This window comes from Gorilla gorilla, chromosome 7, assembly GCF_029281585.2.
Source record: "Gorilla gorilla gorilla isolate KB3781 chromosome 7, NHGRI_mGorGor1-v2.1_pri, whole genome shotgun sequence".
NCBI classification, from domain to species: domain Eukaryota; kingdom Metazoa; phylum Chordata; class Mammalia; order Primates; family Hominidae; genus Gorilla; species Gorilla gorilla.
The window spans coordinates 83,235,202-83,248,218 of record NC_073231.2 but is presented as its reverse complement, the minus strand read 5'-3'; the positions used below and the strand labels follow the sequence as shown (position 1 = coordinate 83,248,218).

Sequence of the window (13,017 nt, the reverse complement as noted above, 5' to 3'; positions counted from 1 at the left end):
GGGATGTAAAATGGTGGAAAATAGTTTGGTAGTTCCTCAAAACATTAAGCATTAGAATTAGTATATGACCCAGCAAGCCCACTCCTGGCTATATACCCAAGAAAACTGATAACGTATGTTCACATAAAGCTTGTCCGCCCATGTTCATAGCATCATTATTCATAATCGCCAAAAAGTAGAAATGTCTTTTTTTTTTTTTTTTTTGAGTTGGAGTCTTGCTCTGTTGCCCAGGCTGGAGTGCAGTGGTGCCATCTCGGCTCACTGCAACCTCCGCCTCCCGGTTTAAGCGATTCTCCTGCCTCAGCCTCTCGAGTAGCTAGGATTACAGGCGCCGGCCATCACACCCGGCTAATTTTTGTATTTTTAGTACAGACAGGGTTTCGCCATGTTGGCCAGGATGGTCTTGAACTCCTGACCTCAAGTGATCCCCCTTTCCCCTGCCCCTCGGCCTCCCGAAGTGTTGGGATTACAGGCGTGAGCCACTGCGCTCGGCCCCAAATGTCATTTTATTATTTGAGTTATAAAGTGAGTAAACCTCTTGGAGCCCTGGTTCTTTATTCGAATACAGGAATGTTGTAAGGACATAACGACTGATGCATCGATAAACAAAATATGGTGTTAATATATTCATTCAATGGAGTATTATTTGGCCTTAGGAATGAACTGCTGATGCGTGCTACAATATGAATGAACCTTGAAAACATCACACTACGTGAGCTAAGTCAGTCAGAAAGACTGCATATTGTGTGATTCCATTTATATGAAATGGCCAGAGTAGGTAAATCTAGAGACAGAAAGCTTAATGGTTGCCAGAGGTTGGGGGACTGGCGGTGTAGGTGAGAATATTCTTTTTGGGATAATGAAATGTTCTAAAATCAGGGCCTGGTGAGATGGCTCACACCTGTAATCCCAGCACTTTGAGTTGCTGAGGCTGGAGGATTGCTTGATTCCAGGAGTTCGAGACCAGCCTGGGCAACATAGTAAGACCTTGTCTCTAAAAAAAATAAAAATAAAAAATAAAAAACAAAAAATAAGAAATGTTCTAAAATCAGTGATGATGGTTGCACAACTCTGAATATACTAAAAACTACTGAATTGTACATTTTAAAAGGGTAGAGTTTATAGTATGTTGATTATATCACAGTGTAAACAATTGTATGAGAAAAACATGTAGCAGTGATAAATTATTTTTTATTTTTATTTTTTATTTTTGGGACACCGTCTTGCTCTGTCGCCCAGGCTGGAATGCAGTGGCGCAATCTCAGCTCACTGCAACCTCTGCCTCCCGGGGTCAAAGTCTCCTGCTTCGGCCTTCCTAGTAGCTGGGATTACAGGCGCCTGCCACCATGCCCAGCTAAATTTTGTATTTTAAGTAGAGACGGGGTTTTGCCGTGTGGGCCAGGTTGGTCTTGAACTCCTGATCTCAGGGTATCCTCCTGCCTCGGCCTCCAAAAGTGCTGGGATTACAGGTGTGAGCCACAGTGCCCAGCCAAGATTAATTATAAATTAAAGAAAGATCCAGCTGGGTGTGGTGCCATGCCTGTAATCCCAGCACTTTGGGAGTCCAAAGAAGGCGGATCACCTGAGGTCAGGAGTTCGAGACCAACCTGGCCCACATGGCAAAACCCCGTCTCTACTAAAAGTACAAAAATTAGCCGGGCATGGTGGTGGGCGCCTGTAATCCCAGCTATTCGAGAGGCTGAGGCAGGAGAATCGCTTGAACCCAGGAGGCGGAGGTTGCAGTGAGCTGAGATCACACCATTCCACTCTAGCCTGGGAGACAAGAGCGAAACTCCATCTCAAAAAAAAAAATAAAGAAAGAAAGATCCATATTTTCTCAGCCTAAATCTGGAATAGGTAGGTCATGGGACTATAGAATGGTGAAATGCTTGGCCAAATTAGACCAAAAATCAGTTGAAGTGGGGAAAGAGGAGAGGACCTGTAAACTGATGACTGACTGTTGCTGGGCCTGCTGTATTATCAAAACCAGTCTGTTTTCTGGGATAGAGTTAGGGAGGGTTGGATAGACTAAAGAAGTTAAGATTTTAGCATTGTGTAAGGGGTTGTCAGGTGTGGTTTGAGTACATTTGTGCCCATAGGGTGGGTGATGGTGCTGAAGTAGTTGGAGATAAAGGTGGAAATGTGTAATGGGCATTTGTAAACCATTTTAATAGTTTGTACTATCTTTCAGATTGATGATTCTGAAACTTTAAAAGTATAGGATGGTAATTTTTCTGCAGCAATAGAAAACTCATACCAAAGATATGTATGTTGGCCGGGCGTGGTGGCTCACGCCTGTAAACCCAGCACTTTGGGAGGCTGAGGCAGGTGGATCACCTGAGGTCAGGAGTTTGAGACCAGCCTGGTCAACATGGCGAAACCCCACCTCCACTAAAAACACAAAAATTAGCCAGGCATGGTGGCGCATGCCTGTAATCCCAGCTACTAGGGGCACTGAGGCAGGAGGATCATTTGAACCCGGGAGGCAGAAGTTGCAGTGAGCCGAGATCATGCCACTGCACCCCAGCCAGCAAAGCGAGACTCCATCTCAAAAAAAAAAAAAAAAAAAAGATATGCATGTTGTCACAGATGTTGCAATGTTTTTTCCAGATTTGTTCTTTTGACTTGTTTTTTATGTTTTGCATTTTTATAGTATACATCTGTCAAATTAAAAAAACAAACAGTATAGGAACCTTTTATAACCTTGCTACTCAAAAAGTGTGGTCCATGGACTAGAAGCCTCGGTGTCACTTGTGAGGTTGATAGAAATGCAAAATCCCTCCTCTTCCAGACTTACTGCTGCAATTTATTAAGATCCCCAGGTGATTCATATGCACCTTAATATTTGAGAAGCATTGCTCTATAGAACTGATTATATTTAGATGATGTACTGAACTACAACACAGACTTGACTATATTAACACATTTAAGTGTGGCAGGGAAAAAATTAGGAATCTATCACTCCCTATTTTTTTTGAGACCGAGTTTCACTCTGTTGCCCAGGCTGGAGTGCGGTGGCCTGATCTCGGCTCACCGCAAGCTCCGCCTCCTGGGTTCACGCCATTCTCCTGCCTCAGCCTCTCGAATAGCTGGGATTACAGGCGCCCGCCACCACGCCCGGCCAATTTTTTTGTATTTTTAGTAGAGACGGGGTTTCACCGTGTCAGCCAGGATGGTATCGATCTCCTGACCTCGTGATCCGCCCGCCTTGGCGGGGATTACAGGCGTGAGCCACCGCGCCCAGCCTTTTTTTTTTTTTTAATTTTTTTTTGAGACGGAGTTTTGCTGTTTTTGCCCAGGCTGGAGTGCAATGGCGCCATCTTGGCTCACTGCAGCCTCCACCTCCCAGGTTCAAGCGATTTACTGCCTCAGGCTCCCAAGTAGCTGGGATTACAGGCACCCGCTACCATGCCCGACTACTTTTGTATTTTTGGTACCCGGCCACTCCCTATGTTTTTTTAGAGTAACACTTTAGGCTGGGTGCGGTGTCTCACGCCTGTAATCCCAGCACTTTGGGAGGCTGAGGCAGGCAGATCACCTGAGGTCAGGAGTTTGAGACCAGCCTGGCCAACGTGGTGAAACCCCGTCTCTACTAAAAATACAAAAATTAGCCGGGTGTGGTGGCTCACACCTGTAATCCCAGCTACTTGGGAGGCTGAGGCAGGAGAACCACTTGAACCTGGGAGATGGAGGTTGTAGTGAGCCGAGATCACACCACTGCACTCCAGCCTGGGCAACAGAGCAAGACCTTGTCCCAGAAAAAGAAAAACAAAAATTAGCCGGGCGTGGTGGCGGGCGCCTGTAATTGCAGCTAGTCTGAGAGTTGCTCAAACCAGGGAGGCGGCGGTCGCAGTGAGCCGAGATCATGCCACGGAACTCCAGCCTGGGCTGCCTAGCGAGACTATCTCAAAAAAAAAAAAAAAAAAGGAAGTAAGGGAAAAGAGTTAAGAGTTGAGAAACCTCTTTTGAGCTAAAGGGAGAAAAGTAACAAGTTTGGAGTTGGAGCAGAGGGGCATTGACAGCTATTGGTCTGCTTTCGTGGTGGAGTAGGAAGCTAGGTCATCTTACAGTAAGGGAAGTAGAATGGGATGCTCTGCAAAATTTATGTGGTAAATGTTTGAACCGGATGCTGGGGCAAGAGGGACAACACAGAGAAGCATTTGGAAGAGATCCAAATGAGTTTGAAAAGTTAAAAAATTATGATGGTCAGTATAGGAGCATAAGGTGATTTATTAGTGATTATGAACCATATAGCTATACAAATAATTTATCATGTACTTTACTAATAATTTTTGTCCAATTATGAAAAATATAAGCAAATCTGTAAATGGAATTTATGTAGTACGAGTGCTACTGATTCCTCTGCTGTTAGATTTGCTTGGACTGGGGTTTCAGTTTGGGGGAATGTTGGTAAGTCATTTTGGAAAATGTAATCACATATCCACTTTAAAGGAATTGACTCCAGTCTTCAGCTGGGATTATTTATTTCTCAGAAGAAAGGAAATAAATTAGTTATCTTGCATAATTTTAATCAAATTTTCTTTGGCATAGAACTTTAATTCACATTATTGTGGCTTGTGAAAACATTTTATTACCTTTGTTTTAGTTTGTATTTCATTCAACAAATAAAAAGTTTGGAAAGAGTTAGGCACATGATAAAATTGGTAACTTAGTTTATAGAATAGAGTTCAGCTTCAGCCAGTTTCCTGTGAAACCAAATGCTATTTCATAGAATTAGTGTCATGTTGGGAGGGCCATGAACTACAGACTTTCACTGTTACTAGGGATATTTTTAGATTTGTCCCATTTTGTCCAAAAGGAGGAAAAAAAAGACAAAGACATTATTTTTTTCCTTAAGACAATAAAATTATACTTTTTAGTGCTTGAGGACATTCTTTTTTTCATTAAAAAAATTATGGCATAATTTACAAAAAGTAAATTTCACTGTCTTTAGGGTATAGTTCTGTGAGTTTTGATAAATGCATACAATTATGTAACCACCACCACCACCACCACAACTGGAGCTATACATACTGACCCATCTTTTTTTTTTTTTTTTTGAGACAGAGTCTCTCTTTGTCGCCCAGGCTGGAGTGCAGTGGCGAAATCTCGGCTCACTGCAAGCTCCGCCTCCCGGGTTCATGCCATTCTCCCACTTCAGCCTCCTGAGTAGCTGGGACCACAGGCGCCCGCCAGCAGGCCTGGCTAATTTTTTTTGTATTTTTAGTAGAGATGGGGTTTCACCATGTTAGCCAGGATGGTCTCGATCTCCTGACCTTGTGATCCACCTGCCTCGGCCTCCCACAGTTCTGGGATTACAGGCATAAGCCACTGTGCCTGGCCACCTTTAAGCTTTTGCAAGTGTAATCAACCAGGTAAGGGTGGTAACGGCTATTTCCCAGAACTTCTCCTGCTGACTCAAAAGTTAGGTTCTTCCGAGTAAAACAGGCTCTTCACTGTTTTCAAGGTTATTCCAGTTTCCCTGTATTCTTCTATTTAATCTCACTGCCACAATCAGACAGACAGAAAGCATAAGGACATTTTTTTCCTTGCATCTGTACTGGAAACCTTAGCAGCAGATAGCAGTCATTCTTTTTGATGCTTAAATGATACCATATTATGTCAATGGGAGTCCCTTTTTCTTGGCTTCTGATTCCTTTGGACATAACCCATTGATTTTTTTTTTTTCTTTTTGTGGAGAACAGGGTCTCACTATATTCCTCAGGGAGGTCTCAAACTCCTGGGCTCAAGCTATCCTCCTGCCTCTGCCTCCCTAAGTGCTGGGATTACAGGCGTGAGCTACCGTGCCTGGCATGACCCATTGATTTTTGATAGCTTCCTTGATTTCTGGTACAACAAGATGTCTCAGGCTTTGTATATATTTTGTCCCAAGACACATAATCAGCCATTCCTTAAGAACTTGATTGTATTTTTCTCCCAAGTGGAGAATTACATTTAGAAACCGTTAAGTCACGATCTGAGCAGGAAAACAGAAACCACACTAGTTAGAATTTGATTTAGGAAATTAGCTAAACAGGTTATTGGAGTTATGAAAAGAGAACACAGAAGTAACAGAAAATAGTAAGTAGAGGAAGCAGCTACAATTCCTGGGGCTGGGGAATAAAGGGAAGAGGTTGGAGTGATTAGAGCCAGGAAACTTGGAAGAATGGCCGGGCGCAGTGGCTCACGCTTGTAATCCTAGCACTTTGGGAGGCTGAGGCAGGTGGATTGCTTGAGGCCAGTAGTTCAAGACCAGCCTGGGCAACATGGCAAAATCCTGTCTCTACAAAAAATACAAAAATTAGCCAAGTGTGGTGGTGGGCCCCTGTATTCCTAGCTACTCAGGAGGCTGAGGTGGGAGGATCACCTGAGCCCAGGTGGCCGAGGGTGTGGTGAGCTGTGATTGTGCCACTGCACTCCAGCCTGGGTGACGGAGTGAGACCCTGTCTCAAATAAATTAAAATAAAATAAAATAAAAATATAAAAAGAACCTGGAAACTTGGAAGAGTGGCCAGGAGGTGGCGCCTCCTACCTGGTGCAGATACCTCTGAGGACGTTGGGGTTGGAGAGTGTTGTTGACTGACTGCTGCGTACAGGTTGAATGGCATTGCGGGGTTGACACTGACAGAAACAGCAGACAGGAAGAAGCAAGTCCACTGTCTCCTCCTCTAGCCTAGCATAGTGTGTTGGCAGAACCAGAAAGCAAGCAAGCTGGGGAGGGAGAAATGTTTGTAGACTTCCAGCCTTGCATCACAGAGCCAAGTATAGAATGCTGTGCTTGCGGCCGGGCGCAGTGGCTCATGCCTGTAATCCCAGCGCTTTGGGAGGCTGAGGTGGGCGGATCACGAGGTCAGGAGATCGAGACCATCCTGGCCAACATGGTGAAACCCTGTCTCTACTAAAAATACAAAAATTAGCTGGGCATTGTGGCGCATGCCTGTAATCCCAGCTACTCGGGAGGCTGAGGCAGGAGAATGGTTTGAACCTGAGAGGTGGAGATTGCATTGAGCCGAGATCGCACCACTGCATTCCAGCCAGGGCAACAAGAGCGAGACTCTGTCTCAAAAAAAAAAAAAAAAAAGAATGCTGTGTTTGGACCTGAGGGGCAAGGGGCAATACCTTAATACTTGGTACAGAAATTACAGTTGGGTGCCTGGCATATATACTAATTGTTATTGTGTTGTCATTGCGTCTAGACCTTTCCAAAGGGCAGAATTATAAAATAAGTATTTTAAAATAGAAAAATAAATGAGTTCATACTTATATTAATTCAAATTTAACATTATAGGAATTTTAACTTCTTTGTATATTTTATATGAAAAAAATCTTGATTCCTAACTTAATTACAAATATTTGCACAATCTAACAATAATGTATAAAATAAGTTCAAAATAATGCCAGGTTTCAGTTCTGGCATGACAGCATGAAGAATTCTGTGGACCTAGTCCCCAGTGAAACTGGTGAACATTAATTTTAAAAAACAACAAATTACAGTTTCTGGAAATGGTCCTAGGGAATATAGCAAATGAAGAAACACCTTTTTTTTTTAGACAGAGTCTCGCTCTGTCGCCCAGGCTGGAGTACAATGGCGCCATCTCGGCGATCTTGGCTTACCGCAACCTCCACCTCCCAGGTTCAAGCAATTCTCTTGCCTCAGCCTCCTGAGTGGCTGGGGTTACAGGTATGTGTCACCACACCCAGCTAATTTTTGTATTTTTAGTAGAGACAGGGTTTCACCATGTTGGTCAGGTTGGTCTTGAACTCCTGACCTCGTGATCCACCTCCCTTGGCCTCCCAGAGTTCTGGGATTATAGGCGTGAGCCACTGCGCCTGGCCATGAAGAAACATTTGTTCAAGAAAATCTACAAAAGTCAGTAAGAACACTGGGTCTGTGATATTTGAACTAAAATCTCCTCCATCCCTCCTTTTTTGCAGCTAGTGAGATAGAAACTTCACTCTAGAAGGTGTAGCCAAGAACACAGAGCTCCAGCTCCATGTATTCCACCTCATAGCCTCAGTCAGAAGGTTTTCATCCTAGGAGGAGGAGTAGCGTACCAACATTTCTCATTTTGCCCCAGATGCCTGTCACTGAGGCGAAATTCTAGGTAATTGTGGCTGAGTGGTGGTGGTTCCTTTCTTTCACCCAGTCCCTACTCCTAGGATGGAGACTTGACCTTGGGCAAGGCACTGCTGAAAATACTGGGGCTCTGATCACCTTTACCCTTGCTTTTCAAGCCGAGAAGCCCTAAGTCTACAGCCTCCCTTCCCGTGGGTACTCCACTTCGTAAAGCAGGGATGCCATTCAGATAAACACACCATTGTCCCCACTCTAGCTGTAGAGAGTAGAGTGGCTCAGATGTTTTATCTGGAAGCAGAAGTAGGCTGTAAAACAGGTAGCTCCTAATCTTTTCCTAAAGGAACAAAGTATGGAGAAGCTCAGGAGTATGGAGAAAGTCAAAAAAACTGCGGAGGTTGTTGTGCAAAGCAATAGGGAAGAGACTGGTTAAATTCACTGGAGATGTGGGATAAACTAGTAGGCCAGCTAGTTTGCTGGAGAGAAGCAGGAAAAGAAGAAGCTAGGAGGAGCCCTTTGGTATCAGAACAACTCTCAAACACTGACCTTGGGAACTAACTGTCCCTTTAGAGGGACCCAAATTTGATCTACTCAGTCTGTGGAGCAATTTATGCCCCAGGGTGTTATTAAAACCAGTAGAGCAATCAGCTGGAAATTAGCGAAGCTTTAACAACTAGATGTGGTCAAGGAAAGATACACTCAAAGAAAGTCTTACAAAAATCTTTGTCATCCAGGATGACTGTGGGCATACCCAAGGCTGTGCCTTCTAATGAGCAATATCACATACTTCATACTTGAAGTTTGAGGGCAAACAGACTTTGCAAAAATAATCCAGCTGGTTACTAAACAAATGAGCAAATGACAATAACAAGCTTAAGGTGGAAAAGGTGGGACCAGTAGTACTCAGAGTTGCTAAAATGTCTAGTTTCCAACAAAAAATTATGAGCTATGCAAAGACACAGGAAAGTATGACCCATACACTGGAAAAAAAGCAGGTAACAGAAACTGATTGTGAAAGTGACCAGATGTCACATTTAATAGACAAAGACTTCAAAGTAGCCATTATATATGTTCAAATAACCAAAAAACTATGATTAAAGAAGCAAAGAAAGGTGTGTGATAATGTCATGTCAAATAGGGAATATCAATAAAGAGATAGGAATTATATATTAAAAAAGAAACATAGAAATTCTGGAGTTGAAAAGTACAGTAACTAAAATGAAAAATTAACTAGAGGAGTTCAATAGGCTAGAACTGACAGAAGAAAGAATTCGTGAATTTGAAGATAGATCAATACAGATTATGCAATATGAAGGAGAGAAAAAAGACTGATGTGTTGGAGAAATGTCAGATACCATTGAACACACCAGCATATCAGAAATGATTAATAACAAGGTTAATATAACAAAAGATACAAATATGCTCTTCTCTCAGATTCTTTAAAAGACATATAAAGTAATAAGTATAACAATATAATGTTGAGTTTGTAACATTTGTAGACATAATGTGGATAACAATAAAATCACAAAAAAGGGGAAAAGGAACAGACTTATATAGGAATAACATTCTTGTATCTCACTGGAATTAAGTTGGTATAAATCAGAAGCTGATTCTGATGAGAAGCATATTGTTAGCCCAGCTGGGTGCTGTGGCTCACGCCTGTAATCCCAGCACTTTGGGAGGCCAAGGTGGGCAGATCACAAGGTCAGGAGATCGGGACCATTCTGGCTAACATGGTGAAACCTTGTCTGTACTAAAAATACAAAAAAAAAAAAAAAAAAAAATTAGCCGGGCATGGTGGCGGGTGCCTGTAGTCCCAGCTACTTGGGAGGCTGAGGCAGGAGAATGGCATGAACCCAGGAGGCGGAGCTTGCAGTGAGCCGAGATCGTGCCACTGCACTCCAGCCTGGGTGACAGAGTGAGACTCCGTCTCAAAAAAAAAAAATAAAATAAAAAAAATAAAGATATTGTTAGCCCAAGAGTAACCGCTAAAGAAAAAAAAAGTATAATCATTAAGTTATAATGCTACATTTGAAAATATCCACTTAATGCAAAAGAAAGCAGTAAAGGTGGAATAAAGGACAAAAACACATGAGACATATAAGAGACAAGAAGTAAAAATAAAACATGTAAATCCAGCTATATCAATAATATTAAATGTGCATGGATTAAACAATCTAGTCAGAAGACGGACTGGATTAAAAAAAAAACAAGATCCAATTATATGGTGTCTAAAGGTGGCACACTTAAGGTTTAAAGATACAAATAGTTTGAAAGTAAATGGATGGAAAAAGAAATATAATGCAATAAAGAAAAGATAAATGTTTGAGGTGTCAGATATGCCAGTTACCCTGTTTTGATCATTACACTTTATATACATGTATCAAAATATCACATGTATCCCAAAAATATGTACTACTTTTATTAATTAAAAATTACATATATGCACATATGTATACACATATATATACATGTATACATATATATATAAAAATATGCAAAAGGCAACTATGAGAAAGCTGGAGTGTCTACTTTAATATCAGCTTTTTATTTACTTTTTATTTATTTATTTGTTTATTTTTGAGATGGAGCTTTGCTCTGTCACCCAGGCTGGAGTGCAGTGGCACGATCTTGGCTCACTGCAACCTCCGCCTCCCAGGTTCAAGCAATTTTCCTGCCTCAGCCCCCAAGTAGCTAGGACTACGGGCATGTGCCACCATGCCCGGCTAATTTTTTTTTTTTTTTTTGAGATGGAGTCTCACCCTGTTGCCCAGGCTGGAGTGCAGTGGTGCAATCTCAGTTCACTACACCTCTGCTTCCTGGGTTCAAGCAATTCTCGTGCCTCAGCCTCCTGAGTAGCTGGGATTACAGGTGCCCGCCACCACACCCAGCTCATTTTTGTATTTTATTAGAGACGAGGTTTTACCATGTGGGCCAGGCCGGTCTTGAACTCCTGACCTCAAGTGACCCACCCACCTCGGCCTCCCAAAGTGTTGGGATTACAGGCGTGAGCCACCATGCCAGGCCTGAATTGTATACTTTAAATAGGTGAATTGGATGGTAGTGAGTAAAACTTGAAAATAAGAATACCAGTTTTATGAGTAACAACTAATGGATGCAGTTTCGGTTTCTTTGCAGTTCAGCTTGTCCTTAGAGAATAAATTCCACTGAGGACGTACAGTCAAAATAACGTGAGCTAAAAGTCATTTGAAGTAATTCTTTTTTCTCTATGGTTATGTTACCAACTTGATTGTTAGTTATTGCATTAATTGACTTTTCCTATACTGAAACAACAATTCCAGAATTTTAGTAGCTTATAATGATAAACATTTATTTCTTGCTCAGGTTCTGTGAGTCCACTCTAGTGGTTCTTCTCTAGGCCCCAGGTTCAATTCAGGTCTACCTGTGTGTCTTCTCATCCTGGGACTTCAGTTGAAAACACAGCTCCCATATAAGATAATGTAGGTCTTGTGGAGGGCATGGGAACACAAGAGGGTTGCTAGAATTTGCAGCGACTCCTAAATCCTTTGTGTGGACTGGCACACTGTCACTTTTATCCATATTTGTTTGTTTTGCATAAAAGGTTAAATTACGTTTTGTTGTTGTTGTTGTTGTTGTTGTTTTTGAGACGGAGTCTCCCTCTGTTGCCCAGGCTGGAGTGCAGTGGTGTGATCTAGGCTTGCTGCAAGCTCCGCCTCCCAGGTAGCTGGGACTACAGGCGCCCGCCACCACACCTGGCTAATTTTTTGTATTTTTAGTAGAGATGGGGTTTCACCGTGTTAGCTAGGATGGTCTCTATCTCCTGACCTCGTGATCCACCTGCCTTGGCCTCCCAAAGTGCTGGGATTACAGGTGTGAGCCGCTGCACCCAGCCAAATTATGTTTTTTACTTATGTGAGTTTGTAATGACACCACCACATTCACTATGCCCCAGTTCTTCCTCATTTTGCCCCATTCCATATTTTATCTTTCCTTGTCCTCGTGACAATATCGGTTCCCAATAACACTACTGTATGTATTTATTCTATTCTACAATACACACAATATAGTTTAAAAATTAAGATAGTAATATCACTACTAATAACATTATATGAAGAGTTTAAGATATTTTTAAATTTCTTTTGCTTTTAGAAAGGTACCACTAAGGATGTCCATTCAGAAAACTGTTCAAGAATTATTTGAATTATATTCTGTGTGTGGTTATCAAGTCAGTAGTTTTTTTCTTTTTAAAGATGGGGTCTTACTCTGTTGCCCAGGCTGGAGTGCAGTAGCACAATCATAGATCATAGCTCACCATAACCTTGAATTTCTGGACTTTGCCTCTGCCTCTCACCTCTCAGCCTCCAGAGTAGCTGGGACTATAGGCACCCATCATCACGCCCACCTGACTTTTTTTTTTTTTTTTTTTTTTTTTGAGTAAAGACTGAGTCTCATTATTTTCCAGGCTGGTCTTGAACTCCTGGTCTCTGGCCCCAAGCAATCCTCTTGCCTCAGCTACCCAAAGTGCTGGGATTACAGATTGAGCCACTGCGCCCAGCCCAAGTTGGTGGGTTGTCTTTTTTTTTTTCGAGATGGAGTCTCTGCTCTGTGGCCCAGGCTGGAGTGCAGTGGCATGATCTCGGCTCACTGCAACTTCTGTCTCCTGGGTTCAAGCTATTCTCGTGCCTCAGCTTCCTGAGTAGCTGAGATTACAGGCACCCACCACCACACCCAGCTAATTTTTGTATTTTTAGTAGCGACGGGGTTTCACCGTGTTGGCCAGGCTGGTCTCGAACTCCTGACCTCAGGTGATCCACCTGCGTCAGGCCTCCCAAAGTGGTGGGATTACAGGCGTGAGCCACTGCACCTGGCCAAGTTGGTGGTTTTTTTAAGAAGATAAAATACAGTTTGAATTCATACTGATATTTACAATTCAAATTAAGGATTATAAGGTTTTAAGTTTC

At 42.5% G+C, this 13,017-nt stretch overlaps 1 protein-coding gene across 2 annotated transcripts in view; it reads left to right on the top strand.

Annotated features, from left to right (window-relative positions):
- Nucleotides 1–13,017, top strand: part of BAG4 (BAG cochaperone 4) — a 36,248-nt gene that overhangs the window by 1,142 nt on the left and 22,089 nt on the right. The window lies entirely within an intron of this gene.